The sequence below is a fragment of the Triturus cristatus genome, chromosome 11, assembly GCF_964204655.1.
Source record: "Triturus cristatus chromosome 11, aTriCri1.1, whole genome shotgun sequence".
NCBI lineage: Eukaryota > Metazoa > Chordata > Amphibia > Caudata > Salamandridae > Triturus > Triturus cristatus.
This window is the reverse complement of record NC_140594.1, coordinates 781,887,056-781,909,350: the sequence shown is the minus strand read 5'-3', so window position 1 is coordinate 781,909,350 and position 22,295 is coordinate 781,887,056.

The following is a 22,295-nucleotide window of genomic DNA, read 5'->3' as shown; positions in this document are numbered from 1 at the left end:
AAAAGGGACAGAATGGTGGTGTCTGGGAGGGTGGTTTCCAGCGTGCGGTCAGCTCACGCACCGGAAGAGTGCCAACCCTAAACTTAAAGTAAAGGGCTCGATCGTAAGGCTTCTGGATAGTATCGAGGTAAGGCTCATAATGCACATCATCTTTAAGCTTTAGGAACTCGATGGTGCTTCTGCCACCATGTGGGCTGGAGTTCCTTTTTGCAGTAACCCAACTCCAATATAGTTTCTTCAGCTCAGCTTTCGGGGGCGAGGTTCTATTCACCCAGACGTCTTTAAGGCCAAGGTCATACAGCAAGCCCTTTACGTCTTTCAGCCATTTAATTTTGTGCCAGCAAGGCATAGACAATATTTCATATAGTCCCTCCGCATACTTGGCTAGCTCGGGAGTTCGCCAGAGCCGAGCCCATAGAAGCAGAGGGCGTACTTTTGCCAAGTCTTTCATCGCGTGGCACCCTAGATCCATTAATAGGGGCACTACAGGAGTGCTCTGAGGTAGTGCCATCAGTTCTTTATAGAAACTAGAGTCGGACTTGGCAAGCTCGTCTATATTATTCAAGCCCCATAGCTCGGCGCCATAGAGTGCCGAGCTCACGCCTTTTGCTTTGTATATCTCCAGGGCTGGGGCTATTGGCCTGGACGTGGAAGAACGATGTTCCTTGAGGAGGGCACCAGTGATCCTCTTATGGGTTAGGAGCATCTTTTGTAAGTGGGGTGACCAACGCATAGTATCTGAGATGCGAATACCCAGGTAATCAAATTCTTTTACCCTTTCGAGGGTAGCCGCATTCAGGGCTGGGGGCCGCCCTAATTTTTTAGGAGGATTCAATATTAGGTATTTTGTTTTGGTGGTGTTTATAATAAGGCCTCTGCCGTTACAAAAGGCTTGGAAACTATCAAGGAGAGTTTGTAGACCCATAGGTGATTTAGACAGCAAAAGAGTGTCATCAGCAAACAGGAGAGTTGGAATACGTTCGCCCGCTAGGGATGGCGCATCAGAAGGAGCTTTCACCAGATGGTCCACTACACCGTTCACATAAAGTGAAAAAAGGGTAGGGGCAAGAACACATCCCTGGCGGACACCCCTGTTCACTGGGATTCTCTCTGTTTTCTGTCCCTGTGGGCCCCACCGTACTTGAGCATAGTTTCCCTCGTGGAGTTTTATTAGTAAAGTCAGCAAGTAGGGCGGAATATTCATATTAGCCAAGACGCCCCACAGAGTATCACGGGGGACAAGGTCAAATGCTGTTTTTAGGTCTATAAAAGCAAGGTAGAGACTACCCTTGCCAAGAATGACAACCTTCCAGTAAATAAGGAACAGTCTGAAGACCTGTTCTATGGTGCCTGTCCCAACCCTGAAGCCTGCCTGATAGTCAGAGAGGATGTTATTTTCGTTCGCCCAAGAAAGAATCCTCTCCAGAACCACTTTCCCAACCACATTCTGGGACGAATCGATCAGACTAATTGGGCGGTAGTTAGCTGGATCATCTCTACCGCCCTTTTTAAAGATCGGGACAACCTCGGCCCCTTTCCAAGATTCGGGGACCGAAGCACCATTAGCAATGGCATTTATTAAAGTGGAAAGGAGCTTCCCCCATCCAGATGGATCTAGTCTGAGGACATCGCCAGGAATACCATCCGGACCAGCTGCCTTCTGAGGGACAATAAACTTGATAGCATTGAGCACTTCCCCTTCGGTAAAAGGGTTAGTGCTCAATGTGTCCGTGGAGAGGGAAACCCCTTCGAAAGAGAGGTTCCCCTCATACTCGGGCCGGGAAGAATAAAGTTTAGAAAAATGCTCAAACCAGACCGCACTAGTAATATTACATGTCAGAAGCTCGTGGGCTGGTCTGTTTTTAGTTCTAATTATGTCCCAGAAGGAGCCTGAGTCGCGCTTTAAGGAAGCCTCCCATAATGCCTGCCAGTACTGTTCCTCCCAGACCTTTTTAGCATTTGTTACACAGGTCCTGTACTCCTTCCTGGCCATCTGGATCTTTGGTATGATCCTGCTTTTGATGGCCATGATTAGGGCGGACTTCTTCCTCCTACAGTTTTGTGTGTACCAACCATCCTTAGAGGAACGCTTAGCCCCTCCTCTCGGAGGCCCGCCTTTACCATGTACTCGAAATATGCTTCCCAGCTCTTTAATGGTACCTTGAAAAACTGATAGAACCTTGCCGCAAGCAGCCTCATGGTTGTTTAGCGAGATCAGCTTGCCTTGTGCTGCAAGCAGTATTGCCCCAATCAGCAGGACTTTCTCTTCATCGAGCATCACTTTGCGCCATTTAAGGCGCCTCTCGCAGTTTGCGGGGCACACCTTGAGGGTTTGCATAGAGCTAACTACTGGTGGAAACAGAGACCCATATGCTTCCTCCCATGGTGGTTTGATGCTTAGGGAAAACTGGTTGTGGTCGCTATCATATGAGGGAATTATTTCCATATCCACCCCGTACATCCAGAGTTTAAAATCAAGGAGTATGTAGTCTATCCTCGAGGTGTGATTTGTCCTGTTGTAAGTATGAGTGCCTTGGGGATCTGAAGCTGTTCTACCATTTGCCGCCCTTAATCCAAACTCTAGGGTCAAAGTGTTCATGAATATAACTGACTTTGTCCATCTCCTAATAGGGGGCAATGATAATGTCGGAATACCTCTTTTGGCATCATCCTCCAGTAGATCCGGAAGATCTAATGATGTGAGGGGCTCAAAGGAGCAGTTAAAATCTCCTGCTATCAAAACATGGGATGCATGGTGGCACTTTCGCAATTCACCCTAGAGAAGTGAAAGTGTAGGTGACAAGGCTCCTCCACTCAAACCCCTGGCATAGACATTAAAAATGTCTAAGGACTCCCTTCCCTGGGCTCTCGTAAGGGTGAGCCTTAAAATATCAGAGGAGATGTTAGAGGCCTGCCTGATGGTACACCCAAGAGAAATGCTGACCCAGATCAGAAGACCGGGGATAGAATGGCCGGTACAAAGAAGGTGGTGTAACCAACCATGTGGCAGGGCACTGTGCTCCAGGTCTCCTGGAAAATACAAATACTATACGACTCTATTAGAGAGTTCCAATAAGGGAGATCTAATTTACTGGCCAGCTTAGGACCCTTAGAAGAGGAACATCAGTGGCTGTATCTCGCAGTGTAGAAAGAATGAAAGAACTGGGATTGGCCTGAGGCAAGCTGTGATTGGAAGGTAATGTGAGATAGTTTGTGTCCTGAGAATTTGGAATAAGCTGTAACCTATGCTGCAGGGCATGGGGGTTCAGATTGATATGAGAGGGATCCCCAGCTCGTTCAATAGGTACTTCACTATCTTCTTTATTTTGATCGCCAGCGGGGAAGTAGGAACCATCTGAAACAGAAGTTCCTTGTCAATAAGAATCATAATGGCCATAGGGTTCACAATTATCTGTTGGAGGCAAATAGTGGATAATCTATTTCGCTAGGGGTCCAGACCCCCTTAGAGTGCCCATCATGAGCCAAGTGAAAGAAGGAGTGTGAACGGTGAAAATACACGGAGTCTGAGTAGAATTGGCTTAAATCTGAACATCCTATGCCAGTAGTGTTAGGGCCTGGTTGATAGTTACAGATTAACCTTGTAACGCGAGGATCCCTGAAGTTTGCGACAATGCAATCACCAGACATTTTCTTAGGTCTATTTCCCACCCAGGAGACCCTTCTAACATGAAGGACATGACCATCCAGGTGCCTAGGGAGCGGCCTGTTGGTGTTCAGCCAATGCGTTGTTTTATTTTTTAATTCAATAAAAGATTCTGACTTGCCAGCTTTAAGCTGGGGGACTCCAGTTAAAACAACTACAAAGGGTATGCATTCCGGAGGAAGGTTAATATGGGGTAGGTTTTGCTTAGTGCAACTAACATTGTCGTTCAATTGAGCTTGTGCTGGATCCTTACTAGGTGGGTTAGAAAGACTCTGTGTAGATTCCGTCTCGCATCCTGATGTTTCACGGTTTCTGTGGTTATCAGTTGTACTAGGGACTAACTTTTGCTTTGTGGGTTTACTGGCCAGAATAGGTATAGATACTAAAGGTTTAGGATCTGCAGAAATAACTCAGTTCTTAAGCCCGCGATTTGGAGCAGCATTTGAGTGTAGCAAGGCAGCTTGAGAAATAAAATCATTTTGAGTAGTTGGGAGGGGGTCAGCAGTGACAGGATTGTCGTGACCAATCTTTGAATGCAGCTTGATTAGAGATTTAAGAGAAAAGAAGTTGTCTAGAGAGGCCTGCTCAAATCTCTCAAGCCTCTCAGACAATGCCCTTACTCTTTCAGTCAGAGGGAGGATGAGAGATTTAATGAGTAATTCGAATTGGCCGACAAGGGAAGATTGGAACTCAAGGTCATGTGGTCCAAGGTTTGAGGGAAGCTGCTCAACAGGGGTTTGGGAGACCGGGTTAGTAGAATGTGCGGAAGATAACCTAGTCCTTTGTTGGTGGGGTGTGGGAAGCACTGTGCGACCCACTTTCCTGTCGATAACATTGCGCGATTTATGTTTGCATTTTTTGGGTGCTTTTATATGGTCCTCCTTATGGCCACTGCCCACTCTTTTACTTTTGCTTGGAGCAGGTTTAAGACCAGCGGTGTTAGTTGGCTCAGGGGAAGCTGAGATTTCGGAGGGGGGAATTATGTTGATAATAGTGTCCGGGGCCAGTGTTGGAATAGGCAGCAAAGGTGAATATGATAGGTCTAACTGTGTTAAGGAACCGCGACTTGTGGAGCTGACAGGATTTAGGTCTACACCAATCGCCGTACTTTGTGTGGTCCCCGGTATAATACCATTTGTTTGCGTGTTTTCTGGAACGGGGGAAACAGCTAATGCAATTTTGCCCAATGAAGAGCGTTTATCATTGAGCTGGTCAAGGGAAAGTCGGCGTTCTGTGATGGCAATTTCTTTCTCAAGTACAGAACAGGCACGTATTATAAAATGATCTAGGGTGCCACTAACTGTGGCCCCGCCTAGCCCACCTCCCTTACCCGAGCGCGTAGACATTGCCATAAAATTAGAATAGACACACAAGTCACAGCCTATAATACAATTGCCTGTATGCAATTCGCACAATAACCACACTAAGCCTTCACAATGGGCAATAACATGTCACTTTACCACATACAGCGGTACGGGGGGGCTAAGAGATGTGGCCCGGTCCGGCCTCCTGTGGCCTCTGACGGCCTTAGACGGCCAGCCCTCTGCCCGGGCTCAGCCCGGCGCCGCCCGCGCGCGTCCCGCGTCGCGAGGGAAGCAGTCACTTTTAAATCGCCTCCGGGCGCGCTGGAAACGGAAGCTGTCTGCCCCAAAGGATCACGGGAGCTGTAGTCTCCCCCAACAGCGGCCAGTGATGAAGTATGGCAGCGGGGGAGACACACAGCGTAGGCAGCCCGTCGATGTTGCACAGCCCTGGTCCCAGGAGCGAAGAGATCAGGTAAGATGTCGCTTCTGCACTCAAGTTCAAGTAAGAGTCACACTTATGGTGAAGTGTCTCGGCACTCTGGCTACCGAGGCGCTCTGAATGTTCCGAGCAAACGCCGCGGTCTATCTTGGTCCTAAGGTCTTAGGGCGAATAGGGCATTCTCGTGCAAAATGATCTCCCTTCCCACAATACAGGCAGAGGTTGAGACTGCGTCTTTTTTCCTTCTCCTCACGAGTCAAAGGTCCCCGGACACCTCCTATTTGCATGGGTTCATCTGACACTGGCCTATGGTCTTCTTTCTTATTGTTTTTATAGATCAATACACGAGGAGTCTCAGTCCTCCTTTCTCCCCATGGCGTTCACAGAGTCGATGGTCCATCTTGATTACCAAGTCCATGAATTCAGTACACTCCTCTGGGGGGTCAACTATTTGGGACAGAATGTCCTTTCATTCGTCACTCAGCCCCCTATAAAACAAGGATGTCCTTTTTTCAAGAGGCCAATGGGTTTCGGCCATTAACCTATTGAAGTCTGTGACATAGGAGGTTCCTACCCTGCCGTAGATTGAGCAGTTCTGTGTCACTTGCCTGCATAAAAGTATGTTTGTCGAACAGCCTCCTCATCTGTTCCTTGAAAGCAGGAAAGTTATGCAAAAGAGGGTCATCTGACTCTACCAAGGGTATAGACCAATTGGCAGCAGTGCCCATAAGATAGGATATAACGAACGCTACTTTGGCAGTGTCATCCGGGAAGGCAGTGGGTCGACACATGAATTGTAGATAACATTGATTCATAAAGCTGCGATATTTGCCGCAATCTCCACTAAACATTTCGGGATTAGCTAAGGGAACGGGAACGGCAGTAACTACGGTAATGATAGTGGGTGGAGCCCCACTCTCTGGTTGTGTCTCATCGAAATGGAAGGTGGCCGGCTGTAATACGTGACGATGAGTCTTAGGGATAGTTTCGGGCAAAGGACCCCATGCAGTGTTTGCCTGCCTACTGTGAAGCTCGGTTTTCAAGGAATGATTCTCCTGTCTGAGAGTCTGAACCTCGGTTTGCAGCGCTACTAATGCTGCCGCTAATTCCTGGTCTGAGGAAATGGGAGTAGAGTCGACAGAGAACCGGTCCTCGCCAGTCCCTTCCTGGTCCATCTTTGTTCGGGAGGTATGTATTTCGTAGGCTTGGCTTTTTGTCACAACTCCCACTCACCTGAACACCAGGTACCGCAGGAACGAAGAGAGCCACCCCTCTCACCTCCACACAGACTATCACAGTATGGGCGATTGGTCTCAAGGGGAAAGGGAAGAGAAATACACCACCTCTGGTATGCTGGGAAATGATGGAAAGGCAATAGACGTGATGTCACATTGGGCGTGATCAGGCAGAAGGGATACAGACAGCATCTGCAGGGTGGCCTCAGAGAAGGTAAGAACAAACTTAAGTTTGCAAGACAGAAAGGATGGAAGAACTTTAAAGGTGAGAACAAAAAGGTGTGGGAAATACACTCTAGTCAAAGTCGTTATCCCAAAAAGAAAGAAGAAAAGGAAAACACACTCACCATGGTTGATACAGCATGGCAGCGTATAGCACATTCCAGTTGAACATAGAGGAATCGGTCCAGAAGGCCTAGTATTTCTTTATGGATGCTGCACAGAAGGGATGGCTGAGTTTGGGAAAGGAAAAAAGAACTCCATACCACATAGAGCAATCCACTCTTGCACAGTGGTAAAAACAAAACGAAGGGAAGTACAGTGTTCACACTGTGCACTGGTTCCAATTAAAACACCTACTCTCCACCTCAGGGAGTTTGTTTCATAAAGTATGGAACAAAGCGCTGGCAACTCCTGATGGCGCTCGTTCCGGCATGAGAGAATATTAACAAAAAAATATACCGTGCTCGCGTTGGAGGCGGTGCTGCCGGCTCCTGCCGTGCGCCTCAAGAAAGGGGGGAGGTCAGGCGATTGCGCTCTCGGTCGGCGTCAGGGGAAAATTCTCGCGACTCCTGCTGCAGTGAGGAAATGTTATGGCGGCCCCTGCCACTGCAGACTTGGACTCGCGGCTTCTGCTGCACGGGAAATGTTATAGCGGCTCCTGCCGCTGCAGACTTGGACTCGCGGCTTCTGTAACACGGGGAAATGTTATAGCGGCTCCTGCCGCTGCCGACTTGGACTCGCGGCTCATACCGGACGGCGAAATGTTATGGCGGCTCCTGCCGCTAACGAGAGGTTCTCGTGACTCCTGCTGCGATAAAGGAACTCTCGTGGCTCCTGCCGCTTTGGTAAAATACTCGCAGCTCCTGCCGCACACGAGTAATGTGATGAAGAGGAAGAGAGGCACGCTCCTGCGCCCTCTCAGGATATGAATCTGGGATTTCAGAAAAGGAGAGGCACGCACCTGCGTCCTCTCGGGGCTTGAATCCTGGAACAGTAAAGCCAAGCACCCATGTCAGGTAGGGGAGGCTCTTTAATAGCCACCTCCCCTCACCACCTGACGTGCTGTGACCAATACCGGTGGACAGGGAAACAAAAAGATAATGGACAGAAAGTGGTAGCAGGAATCGGACCGGAGAAGGGGAAAGTGGTAACACAAATCTTGTGTAGCAGCTGCAACTTGGTAAGAAACTGTATGCACCACATCAGCTAATTCTTCGTAGCAATGGCTTATCTTCTCACCAGCGATTGTCACAAGTGCTTTTACAGGTACATCATCAAGCTACTTCAGTGGTGTTGAGACACAGACTTTTGAAAAGCGAGACTCTACGGTTGCTCTATTATGCTTGAAACTTTGGGTCGATAACTACACAGCAATCCTTGTTCAGTCTGCATTCTGCACACATCATTTTCGGGACCTCATTGATAGAGTGGGTCTTTTGATCTGATTTCAGAGAAACTGGCAATCTAGACTTGGAGATTGATTTTTGCAATAACATATATGCTACCATGTGGTTGTCATTTCTTCTGGTTGTGTAGGAATCAGGGATTTTGATTATGTTCTTTTGCATTCTATTGAAGGGACCTTCGGATCTCCCTGTGTGACTCAATGAAGCGTGTGTTCCTTTCCCTGCATTCATTTGTTGACATGTCACATCTCAATGACACTCTTTATTAGCAAGCTTCCTAAACTTCTGGTGGTATCTATTCTTCCTAAAGAGATGTTTAATTGAATCCCTCTCTAAGTGTGTATGTCTATGCATGTATAGTGTCATTGGAAACAACAAACTGTCTGGCAACGCTGGTCTCCTATCTTCTGACATTTGGATGTTATTTGCGTTTTTCTCAAAATCTGTTCCGATCCACCCTTGTTGTTCTGCCTCTGAAACATGTTCTTATACTCATTTTAACTCTCCCCAAGTGTACACTATAGACATCAACATTGTATAGACAGTGTCCTTCTCAGATTCACATGTGAAATTTCCCTTAAATGTGTAAGCTATCAGGGCACTATATTGGGCAACTGAATTACCATCCCTCTTTCCCATGACACTAGTGAATCCAATTTGAACAGTTAGACTGCATGCTCTGGTAAGGGCATTCAATTGTGTATCTTGTGCTGAGGTAACTTCTTGTAGCCATGAATCTTCGGCAACATAATTCATGGTGCACACGGTATATGCTTCTCCTAGTGTGTCATTGTTACCTCTTAAACATTGGACAGCTACAAAATGGACATGATGTGGCCAAATCAGGGGTTTATCATTAGTGTCTAACCTTGGCTTCATGCATAGATCCATGACACCTAGACATTCATGTTCAGCTTCATCACAAACATTTACCTTTACTGGCAGTAGACTCAATACATTTGAATTTAGACATGCTTTGATGACAAGATTTTTCAGTAGCAAATCCACAAAATAAGAGACCATTTCAGTTACTTGACATACCATCATTATATTCCCACTCTTTTTGTGCCTGACATCAACCGAGGCTACTAATTTAAGGCAGCTGGGCATTTCAGTGACAATAGAGTCAAGAATTATTGGGAAATACGTCACAGACTTTTGAACATCTTCATGTTTTGGAAAAGGCACTGAGAGAGCGCATCCTGACTTCTCTCCTGGTTTGAGGTGGATTCATCTGGTGACTTGCTTCGACTCTCTCTGGTGACACCTTTTTCAATTTGTGACCCAGATACTGATCTTCTTTTTGGCAGTACTCCTGACTATCCTCATGTAATGGCACTATGATATAACCCTGACAAAAATCAATAACTGTAAGTCATTCTTCAGTACATGCAATTTGAAAAGGTATGTTGGCTGGATTTGGTACCATAGGGCAACATCCCAACAGGGGCACATCTCCTAGCGTAATTGACTGGAGAGCAGTTAGGGCGGTGTGACGTATAATGCCAATCACACACATGGCAGCCATATTCTGACTCTCAGGTAAAGTTGAGAGCACACACTTCAGCTTTCATCCTACGCGCTCTAACACTATCCCTGACGTAGTGCGTGGTGGCCATCTTGGGTTTCCCGATTATAGAAGGAACTTAGCGGTCCAGTGTTGTGGTGACGCTTGCCATGAAAATACATGGCGGCCATCTTGAATGAAGTGGAAAATCTTCGGGCATATTTATGCATGGTGATGCACACTCCTCATTAAGGCATGCACACACACACAAAGGAGCTCTTCTCTGTGACCGGTGATGCGCACACCTCTTTATTGAGTTTTTAGTATGACGCGCACACTGCAGTGTGTTATCTATGCATTTGGCCACGGTGATGCGCAAGGTGATGCACACACCTTGTAATTGATTTTCGGATCAGCGCGCACATTGGAATCACAATAAGGGTGGAAGGAACATTTTCCTAACGTTGTTCTCAGTGCATTTCACAGTGATATACACACTATTATCACAACTTTCTTTGTATACAGAGACAAGGCACTTCCTACTGGCATGTCTCCCGGTGTCTTATTACAGCTGCATACTCTATAGGTTATTGTTTTTTTTGGGGTGTATGTGATTATTATGGAAGCGTCTGAAAGCCGCAGTCAAAGTGAAGTTGCCCCTGTGACCTCATCTGCACACATTTCTGTCATCCCACCGTGTTTTTTGATGCAAACGGGCTCTCCACCCATGCCTTGGGAAGATTGGGTCCTAATGTTTGATAATTACTTAAAAACTTTAGATGGTGAAGGCTTTTGACCGTCAAGGAAAAAGGCATTGCTATAAAGTGCTTTAGGCAAAGAGGGTCAGCTAGTCTTTTGATACTTACCCCCAGCTACAGAAATTAAGGGTCAACCCATCACCGATGTCTTTAAAGAAGCCAGGCGCAGGTTAGAAATGTGTTATGCCAAATAGGAAAATCTTGTTATAACTAGGTATAAGTTCTATATGCAACATCAACCAGAAGAGGAGACTATAGATGAGTTTGTAGCTAGGTTGCATGAGTTGTCTACCAAGTGTTGTTTTGGAGCCATGACAAACAAACTCATTAGAGACCAACATATCGTGCAGTGTAAAAACAAAAAAATGCAGGAGAGATTATGGGCAACCTAGAACTCCCCATGAGGTGATGCCATAGGAATAAGCAAAGTGTTAGAGCAATTGAATATGTGCATCAAAGAGCTGGAAAAGAAGAATTAAAGTGATGTTTCTGAAATTAGAGCTGTGGCTAGGTCAGGTAGTGAGACTTCTAACACAGTTAAGTTCAACAGTTCTAGGGTGAGGAGTTATGTGCCCTTTAGACAAGGGGTCAAGAGCTGCAATAGGCGTGGGAGTGCATGTCATGGTTCTGATTCAAAGTTTTGCTTTGCTAACAATAGAGGAGAATGCAGGAACTGTGGTCGCCTTGGCCATTTTGCGAGAGTGCATAGAGGGGTAGGTCGTGGAAGGGTGACTTGTATTTCTGTAGTACCTACAGAATCCCCAGAGATGACTGAAAGAATCTTGAGTGTTGAGGGGGAAACAGATGAGTTGGATGAAAACAAGAGAAGGAATACACCCAAAGCAATATTTAAAATAAGCGTGATGATCAACATATGAATGATACAGGTTCAATGAACACTATTGTGCCCAAGGCCATGTTTGAACAGCTATGGGGAGCGACATCTATACAACCCAAAGTCATTTAGCCTGCAGGTTACCAAGGTGAGATTATTGAGATTGTGGGCTATATAAATGCTGATATTGAATTTGGAGGAAGAAATACACGGAGAAAAATGTACATAGCAGAACAAGGTTCCCCCAATTATAGGGTGGGTACACCAATATGATTTACACATCATTGTAAATCGCAGGGCAGTATTCCATTTAATGGTGATTGATGATGAATGGGTAGCTGATATTCTGAGTTCTATGAGCAAAGTAGGAATGTTGATGGATAATGCACATAAAATAGTTCTAAAAAAAGGTGCTGTTCCTGTTCTTCATGGAGAGTCCCAGTTATTGTTGAGAAGGGGTGAAAGAATCGATAAGAGAAATGTTGCAAGAGGAATTTATTGAAACTGTGGACACTTCCGCCAGGGTGTCTCTGGTGGTCATTACACACAAAGATGATGGACGTTTAACCCCTTCGATGCGTGTGACGGAGCGGTTCCGTCATGCGCGTCGGTCACGCTGTGCGGAGGACGGAACCGCTCCGTCACGGCCCCGCCCGCGCATGAACCCTTCAGCACAGCGCGGTAATCCGCGCCGCGCTGAAGGGGTTAAGGTTCTGTGTGGACTTGAGATCGATAAATCTAAACATTGTGGCTGATACTTACCCCCTGCCTAATATAAACAAGTTGGTTCTAATGCTGAAGGAAGGGAAGTATTTTTTAAAATTGGACTTAAGGAGCGTATACCACCAGATTAAGCTCCATGATGACTCAAAACCACTCACTGCGTTCATTACAATGGAGGGGAGTTTTCAGTTCACACGCATGCCGTTTGGTTTGTCATTAGTGGCAAGTGTTTTTCTATGCATGATCTCAGATATTTTTCAGGGAATAGACAACATTCTCCATTTGCAAGATAACATACTGATTTTTGGTAAGACCATTGAAGAGCACCACACAGTTTTGAAACATGCCTTGCAACGGATAGTAGAGGTGGGGCTCACTTTGCGTATGGACAAATGTTGCTGCCTGACAAAACAGGTGGAGTACTTGGGGTACACGCTGTCAGATGATGATGTTAAGGCAAAACAATATCTTTTAAAAGCTATTGATCTGGCTCCAAGACCCGAGGACAAAGAGCAAGTGAGGTCCTTTATGGGCCTCACAGAATATTATGCAAAATTCGTACAGAGGTTTGCTGACAAGACAGAATCTCTATGTTTGTTATTAAGAAAGGGCTGAGTCTTTGTTTGGGAACAGAAACAAGAGGAATGTTTTAAATTAATCAAGAAAGAAATGTGCAAAGCAGGAATTCTGGTACCATTTGACATTGGCAGCAAATCGATTATTACAGTGGATGCAAGTGTTACAGGTGTGGGTGCCATTTTGTTGCAAAGACATTCAAGTGGAGAAAAAACTGGGGCCTTTGCATGTAGGACAATTAACAGATGCCGAAAGAAACTACTCTGTCATAGAGAGGGAGTCCCTTGCTGCAGCACGGGGTGTAGAACACTACAGAACATACATATGAGGTACAGAGTTTGTGTTAAGATCAGATAATAAAACCTTAGTTAAGATCCTTCTACCTGATGGGGCCGGCAAAAGTTTGCTAAGTTGTTTAGACTGGCTGCAAGACTTCAAGCATACTGATATGTATTGGAACACATACAAGGTTGGCGGAACACACAAGCTGATTGTCTATCTCGGATGGCTGTTGACTCTAAGATAATGAATGACCCGGATGAGTGGGGTGGCAAACATGAAGAACCTGTGGCCTCTGTTCAAGATGCAGTGTTGGAAGGGGCTGATGTGTTTACTATGGAAGTCTGGTGCAAAGAAATGGATAGGGATGGCACACTAAAGGATGTCATGCGAACGGTTGTTTCAGGGGGAAAGAGAGAGAGCTGTGTCGCGATACCAGTCCATCCTTTCATAAAAGCTCCTGAAGAAAGGATCATGTGTGGTGATATGGTTTTAATAAGGGGTGACAGATTTGTGCCCCCAGTGAGTTTGAGAAGAAAACTGATAAACATGGCACATGAGGGACATTTGGGACAGATGTCATCTCAAAGCACAGTTCTGGTGGTCTGGCATGGATGATCAGGCTGCAGCCTGGGTAGTGAAGTGCAGTGTATGTAAGGAAGAAGAGAAGAGATCTAAAGTGGGTAAGCAATCTATCATGTGACACATAACAAACCCAAGAGAGTATTGTTTTTGATTTTATTGGTCCCATGTCCGACTTGAGTAGTGAATGTAGGTTTGCCTTAGTAGCTACGGATGTGTTTTCCAGCTGGTTGAGTGTGTTCTTTATCTAAGAAACCACCTCTGAAGCTACTTTCACTACGTTAAGGAGGATGCTCTTAGAAGATGGTGTGCATTCCTACCTCATAACAGAAAATGACACGCAGCTAGTTTCTCACAGTTTTAGGGTGTTTCTGTTAAGCTAAGGCATCAAGCACCACTCCACCTCTTTTTACAACCCACAAAGGAATGGCATTTTGGAGAGTGCCAACAGGATGGCTAAGGTTGTGATTTAAATGGCTGACTTGATATTAAAAGACCTTTTGAAGACTTAGTATGGGCATACCCCACAACCGAACAAGAAGTCACAGGAATGCCCCCCTTCAAACTTATGAGGAAGTTTTCCCAGTTCCAAAATGGTACCCTCGTGGATAAAAGAGTGGGTAGCACAAAGGGGTGCGCAAGAACACAAGTCCTGTGAAACAGTGGTAAATTTCAGGTGATTGGGTGAAAATCAGGTCTGGATTAGTGACAAAAGGATTGTCAAAGTTTAAAGGTCCTTATAAGGTGAAGCAGGCACGCAAGTACTAAGTTGTCTTGGAGAATGGTGAGTGGTGGAATAGGCATAGAGTTGCATTGTACCAGAAGGGTGGAAATTGTGTAGTGAAAAAACTGCAGTGGGTACATGTTGATGAAAGATGGAAAATTTGGCACTGCGTCGACAGGAAAGAGGATGGGTTGTGCAACACTTTCTACGTCCTCTGAAGACATAGGGGTTGGGAGTGCCAGAGTAAGGAGTAAAAGGGTTTGCAGACCCCCCCGAATATTTGAAGGACTATATTTGAAAGAAGGGGGGCCCTGCTTAGTTTAAGCTGAAAATTGTGGAATACTCCTCTGTATTCTGGGTTCTAGTATTGCATTCCTCTTATGTTGTATTATTTGCTCCTTATTTTTTCTCTGGCTTGCTTTCGATGTTAAAATGTATTTTCTTTCCATCTGAACTTTAACATCTTGTGGAATTGAAGGGTATATGTTGCATATATATATCACTTACGTCTCAGAAGCTTGTTATGGGGCTTGACCTTGTCTCGTGCTTCCACTGTAATGGAGTCCTCACTCTTGAGGAATCCACGTTAGAGGTTCAAGAGCAAGTATTCTATGGTGGGCAGTTGGACACTCACCAGCAGAGAAGCAGCTGCTCTTGGACGTTGTTGCTCAATAAAGCCACTTACCTTTTAGTCAGTGTGGTGTTTGCCTGTGTTCCTTCACAACATTTTGCTTGCAACACTTATCGTCCCTCCTTCCGTTGTTGCCAGTGTCGCTTGCTTCCACCTGCCCAACCTACTTCCATTGTTGCACTTACTGTTACTTGACCCCGGCCCTCCCTCCTTCCGGTGTTGTATGGGTTGTTGCTTGCAGCACCCACCCTCCCTCCTCATTCTGTTGTTGCCTGTGTTCTTGCTTGCGTCCACCCATCCTCCCTTCTTCTGTTGTACCACTTGTTGTTGCTTTCCCCCACCAACCCTCTTTTATTCTGTTTTTGCCTAAGTAGTTGCTTTCAACACTCACCCTCTTTTAGTTGCTGCCCATGTTGTTGCTTGCCTCCTCCTACGCTACCTTTGTCTATGGTTGTTTGTGTTGTTGCTTGCAGTCCCACCCAACCGCCCTCCTTCCATTGTTTCTTGTGTTGTTGCTTTTCCGACTCAACCTCCTCCGTTGTTGCCTGCATTGATCCAGACCCTACCCACCCTACCTCCTGTTGTCCGTTTTTTTGCCAGTGTTTGCTTGCCCCCAACCTCCCACCTGTGGTGTCCATGTGTTTGGTCTGAGCCCCTCTCATCCACAATCCATAGTCAGTGTTACCCCTGTGACTCATCCACCCACCCACGTTGCCTCCATAGCAGCTTATGTGTGACATTTCTGTGGTTTCAGTGTACTTATGAGTGAAATGGCAGCTTTGTGAGCAATGAAAAGAGCTAAAAAAATCTTAAAACAGCTGCAAAGTACCTGAAATGGAAGGTCACTATCACAGCCGCCCACCACTATAAAAACCCGAGGCACTCCTGGACCCGCCTCTACTTACCAGGGCTGTTCTGCCCCTTGCAGCTGCTTGCAGTACCATGGACAAATTATGGCATTACAGTCTCTGAACAGTGTAGAATTGCCAGGCCATGATGTTACTTGGCTACATAAACAAACTTTTTATCTCAAGTTAGAAATTAGATTTGAAATCTCCTTTTCACATTGTTTTAGAGAACCACAGTATGAACTACAAACATGATCTCCCCAAACAGCACAGTGACAAACAGATCACTTTGTCTTTCCCTTACTGATTGTCCTGCGAGCAACTTACCAACTCTCTTTGTTGGTCTTCTGCGGGCTGATGCCATAGCTGCTCTTGTATGTGGACTCACACGGGCTGCCTTCTGACACTCAACTAGTGCAGAGGTGATGCTCCCTAATCAGCCATCATGCTCTGCTGCTCAGTGCGGCTGGTGATGGTGTGGAGTAAGAGTATGTGGAGACCTTGCGCTCTCTCTCTCTGGCGGACACAGGGAAAAATTCCCTGCACTGTGAAAGTCTGCCACACTTTGCAGCTGTGCCATACCAGCTTTAAGACATGACAGGATGGCACATGTCATTGCCATGACTAGACACAAGCATAGTGCCATCCCATTCCCTACCACATGTGGATGCCTGTCCAGGGCAGCACGTGTGATACAAGTCTCTTGTTGTTTTTCTGGTGCCAGCAGGTGGGCGCCGTGGGCCCTGCTCACTGGCAGCAATGCCTTCTTGGGGGTCAGCAGGAGGATTTTGAAAAGAAAAATCATTCTGGTACCAGCCTGTCAGTGTGCCAACACACTAGCACACAAAGTTTTGCAAGCACAGCGATGCCAAAAGAGGCCAGGGGTCTGTAGTTCCACGTGGACTGAGAGGTGCTGGCAGCCCCACTCACTCTCTGCCTGCTGCAGTACACACGCGTGCTGCAACACAAAAACATAGTTCTGCCCGTCAGTTGCCAGGTCACTGGCCAGTCATCATCAATCACTGACTTCTTTGTTGACTTAAGTTAGCTGTCACAGATCATGCCCTGCAGGTTGCGCCAGTTTTTGAAATACAATAAAGCAAGTTGCCACCCCCTGGATGGATCATCACCCTTAATCTCAGCCTGGGCAAGGGGCGGTGCACTGCTGGGTGGTCTCGGGCTGATTATCACTCTCCAGAGAGGATTTACTTGTCAGAGTTTGTGTCAGTGTGACAGACTGAGCCATGTCATGCCACGTGGTTTGGTACCTGAGGCCCAGCTTTATTGTGCACTGCAGCCAGATCCTGAGGCAGGCGCTGCACTGCACCGTTTCATTATTGTGAGCGAAAAAACTCAGCCTTGAGGACAGCACCGTATAATGTAGACTCACTGGCAGCACAATGTACACAGCAGTGGCAGCAGGCAACCTATGCACCTGCTTCAGGCGACAACCTTAACAACATTACCCCCTTTTGCACACCTGTACTCAACAAAGTGTTGCCCACACCAATAATGCAGGAAACAAAGGAAAACCTCAACCAACAAGCCTAAGTGTTGGGACGGGAGGGTGGGATAAAAATGCTTACTACTACTAGGTGTCAGCCACTTGTCACCAAGACAAAATGGTGGCTGATACTGGCAAATTTCAGCATATATACCCTTGGGCTACATAAGCAAGCATAGTCAACTGACACTGGGTGAAAAAGGATACTTCATTGAAACAGATGCACATCACAAAAACAACTGTAGCTTTGCCTTACAAAACTATAACCTCAGTATATAAAGTTACTCACCTATGTTAAGCTACCCCCACTCCTAGAATATCCCCCCAACAACAACTTAATTCAGACATATCGTACTTGCTCCAGAGCTGGTCAACTGCAGCTGATACCTCAAAAACCCCTTCCCTCTTTACTACATCTATTAACCTCTTAACCAATCAGACTTCTAACAATCTTAAACTTCCTGGCTTGTCCAGGTGTGAACTTGCCTACCTGTTCCCTTTCAGCCTGAATTGCCACTGACAACAACATTAAACTTCGGTAAAGAATGGCAACTTCTCTGCCAACCAGAAAAAGGGGAAGGAGCCATAAGTGTGCCCCCCTTTTGCTGCCCCCCGGCTCGGCAAGGGATAGAATTCTCTCAACTAATGGATGTTAAGCACTTTAGTCAATACCAACTTTATCTGCAACAAGTACAGTTCAATTCCCATGAAGGATAAATGTACCCCATTACCTCAGAAGAATTCCACATCCTCAGAGACCTTGCAGGAGATGCCATTCGTGATTCTCTAGGCATCGATGGCTGAGTTAATCCGTCCTGCTGTTCAGTGAACCGGCCAGGGGTTGAATCACCAGGGAAATGCCCTGCTGTTCCAGTCATGTCCAGATACACAGAGCCCCTTGACAAAGGGTCCACAACTCCAACCACTCTGTTTGTTGCAGTATCACATGGCAGTGGTGATGTCCATGAACACCTACACTAACCTTCCCTTAATAGAGAGCAGAAAGGCTTTCAATGTCAGTTGTATCACATGGAGTTCCAGCATGTTGATGTGGAGTCTGGATTCTGCCGGAGACCAGAGGCCTCTGATCTCCACCTCTCCCAGATGGCCCCCCCATCCAAGAATTGACTCATCTGTCACTACTGTCATATGTGGTTGGCTAAGGGAGACGGGCCTTTGTCTGATCCAATCGAGGTTCGTTAGCCGCGGCTGCAGATCTTTTGCAGTTCCCTCTGAGAGCTGGACCAAGTCGGAGAGATTACCCTGATGGTGAATCCACTGGAACCTCAGGTCCCACTGCAGAGCCTAAAAATGCCATCTGGCATGTGTCACCAGCAGGATGTAGGAAGTCATGAGGCCCAGCAGCCTCAGAATCAGTCTCACCAAAATCCAGAATAGAGGCTGAAACATCAGTAGCTTAATCTGAATGTCCTGGACTCGCTGCTCGGAAGGAAAAGGCCAAAACTGCACTGTGTCCAAAACAGCTCCGATGAAAGCAAGCGTATGAGAGAGAGTCAGGTGTGACTTAGGCACGTTGATAGTGAACCCCAGCTAATGCAAAAGGTTCGCAACCATAGTCTGGAGGTGGGAAACGACAGCCTAGAGCAAGCCTGCCTTCAACAGCCAGTCGTCGAAATATGGGAAGACTGGCACCCATGATCTCCACAGATAAGCTGCAACCACTGCCATCATCTTGGTGAACACCCAAGGTGTGCTGTCAATGCCAAAGGGGAGCATGGTGAACTGAAAATAACCGTGGCCTACCGTAAACCGCAGATAGCCCAGGTGAGCAGGCAAGACAGAAATATAAAAATAGGCATCCTCAAAGTCCAATGATACCATCCAGTCTCCTGAGTCCAGGGCAGCCAAGACCTGAACGGGCATGAGCAACTTGAATTTCTCCTTGAGGAAGAAGTTGAGGGCTTGGAGAACTAGAATAGTACGATGGCCCTTGTCCTTTTTGGGGACCACAAAGTAGTAGGAATAACAACCACAGCCTACGTCTGGCCCCGGTACTCTGTCTATGACTCCCTTGGCCAAGAGAGCATGACTTCCTCATGGAGGAGGGACAAATTATCCTCTGTCAGCCGGTCATGAGATGGTGGAATGGAGGAAGGGAGGGTAGTCTCAAAGGGGAGGGAGAAGCGCCTTCGGATAGCCTGCAAGACCCACCTGTCCGATGTTATGAACTGGCAGTGGGACAGGTGATGGTGCATCCTGATGCCAACTGGATGCCCATGGTGATAAAGAGGCAGTCTATGAAGGCTTGGAGGCTGCAGCTTTCGGAGGGATGGTGGACAGACCAGACTGCTGGCTACGTGACCCTCGTCCACGCAGAGGCTGGGGAGCATGCACAACTCTGTGGCTGGCAGGGAGTTAGCATGGTTGGAAGCCCCTTCCATAGCCATGAAAGGAGTAAAAGGCAGACAGGGGTGATGTGGGGCAGCCGAGAGGCCCAAGTGCTTAGCTGTAGATGTCAAGTCCTAAAAGCGCTCCACCGCAGTCTGCATTGTCTCTGAAGAGACAGGTGCCATCGAAGGGCATATCCAGAAGGGAAGCTTGGCCCTTCCCAGAAAAGAATCCCAAAAGCTATCCTGTGTAAAATCCCCAGTGTAACGCACTACCAAAAACCTCACAGGTGAGAGATTAGTGTGACATTAGTAGGAACCCAATAAGTGCTTTAAGTATAAAGCACAAAGAGTCATATTGGAAACAATCTCGCCAAGAGATTCAGTATCTTAATTGTTGAGTTAAATTTGCAGGGTACAAAAATAAAACTCATATAGGTCATGAAAAAGGTAACAGACCTGAAACCATAAAAGTATTTTTATATTTATTTATTTGAAAAGTTTTACAAAGCGCAAACAAGGGTATCAGAGCGCTGTACAGAAAAGGCAAAAATGAGGGTAACATACTCAATGGGAACAGTAAGTGAGGTTACAACAGGGAGGGAAAAACAGTGCCTGTAAAGAGTAGGGGAGAGCCTAGGTATCCTCGAGGACGAAAACAGATTAACATACCAGTATCATAGAGGACGAAAACAGATTAACATACCAGTATACAAAAAGAGCAATCGTGTATAACAGTAAGAATCAAAATATTAACAGACAAGAGCATGAGAGTCAGTTGATGTTGTTAAAGTTCGTTCAAGAGTAGCCGTTTGACAGGTTTCTTGAAAGATATTGTGGAGGTATTGGATCTGATCTCGGAGGCTGGGAGTTTCAGATTCTTGGAACCAGTCCGGAGAAAGTACGATTGTAAGATTTTTTCTTTTTGAATCTTGGTGGATTCAAGAGTAGGCTGGATGTACGTCTAAGGTTCTGGCCAGAGCCCGAGAGTTCAAGCTTATTTGCCAGGTAGATCGGAGTGTTATAATGTATGGCTTTATGGGTCAGGCAAGCTATCTTGAATCGGATTCTGGCTTCATAAGATAGCCAATTTAGTTGCCTAAGGTCCATGGAGATATGGTCATGCTTTCTGGAGCCCGTGATGAGTCTAGCCGATGCATTCAGGGTAGCTCGGAGTGGGGCCAAACTAGCTTTGGGAAGTCCAGCAAGGGTCACCAGACAATATTCCAACCTAGAGATAACCAATGATTGAACCGCTGGCTTAATGTCTTTGGGGGGGATGAAAGGCTTGATTTTCTTAAGGGTGTTAAGTTGAAAGTTGGCTCCCCTATTAGCTGCACTGATGTGCGCTTGCATGTTTATGTGTTTATCCAAGGTGATGCCAAGAGATTTAGCAGAGTCTACGAAATGAGGAGTGCAGTTCAGAGCGGTGAGTTGTTTAAGCCAATCCAGGGAGCCGAGTGATTGGGGGGGGGGAATCAAAAGGAATTCCGTTTTGATAGTATTCAGCAGCAGATGGTTCTGAGCTAACCATTGTTGGGTTTGTGCAAGTGCAGCATTTAGCATTTTTATGTCCTCTTGAGAGGAGATCTTCACGTAAAATTGCGTGTCATCCACATACATGTGGTACTAAATGTTAGCAAGGTTCAGAATGACAGAAAGTGGTTCCATAAAAAGGTTGAAGAGAGTGGGCAAGAGAGCGGATCCTTGAGGTACTCCTATCATGACAGGGGTACTGGAAGCCAGTGGCTGGTTGATTTTGATCCTTTGTGTGCGGTTATTCAGGAAGGAGGCGAACCAATTTAGGACTGGGCCCGAGAGACCCATCCTATGTTGAAGAAGATCAATCAGGTTCTCATGTTTGACGGTATCAAAGGCTGAGGACATGTCCATGAGGATCAGGAGACAAGGGACATTTTGGTCAAGGGATCTCAGGGTATAATCTACATTGTGGGTTAGTACCTTTTCAGTACTGTGGCCTGATCTGGAACCTGACAGAGGGGGGTCAAGAAGTTGATAGTTCTCAATGTGTTTGCATAGCTGCAAGTGGCTGCATTTTTTGAACAGCTTAGCAAGTGTCATAATGCAGGTGATAGGTCTGAAGTTGTTAGGATCCAACAGGTCCATGTTGGGTTTCTTAGGGACGGGAGTCACTTGCCCAACCTTGAGGCAGTCAGGTATCTTTCCCTGTAAGAGGGATTAATGAATGATCCTGGACCAAAGAGGGAGAATGGCTGAATTAAGCTCTTTAAAAAGCTTGGCAGGTAAAGGATCACTAAAATGATTGTAGGGTTTAATGGACTCCATGTTGTGTAGAAGCTCCTTGACATCAGGGAGGCGAAAGGAGTTCCAAGAGGCGTTATTCTTGAGAGAACATCCTAGGGGTGATGATATTTTCGAGGATTCTACCAGCTCAACAGGAAAAACGGAAGGATTCGGAGTGCCATGACGTAGCTCCAGCTCAATTTTCCATGGTTTTTCAGAAAAGTGAACAGTGAAATCATCACCGCTAGGAAGCAAGGAAACCGGAGCAGTGATAGGGTTGGAATAATGGTTGGCTTGTTCCTTGATGATTTCAAAGAGTTTCTTAGGTCTATTTTTAGTTCCATCCAACTGAGTCCTGAAGTAGTCTATTTTAGCCACGCGTATGTGCTTGTTGTAAGTACTTCTCACTTTCCTAAGTTGGGCGAGACTAGTGTTTCTCCAGAGT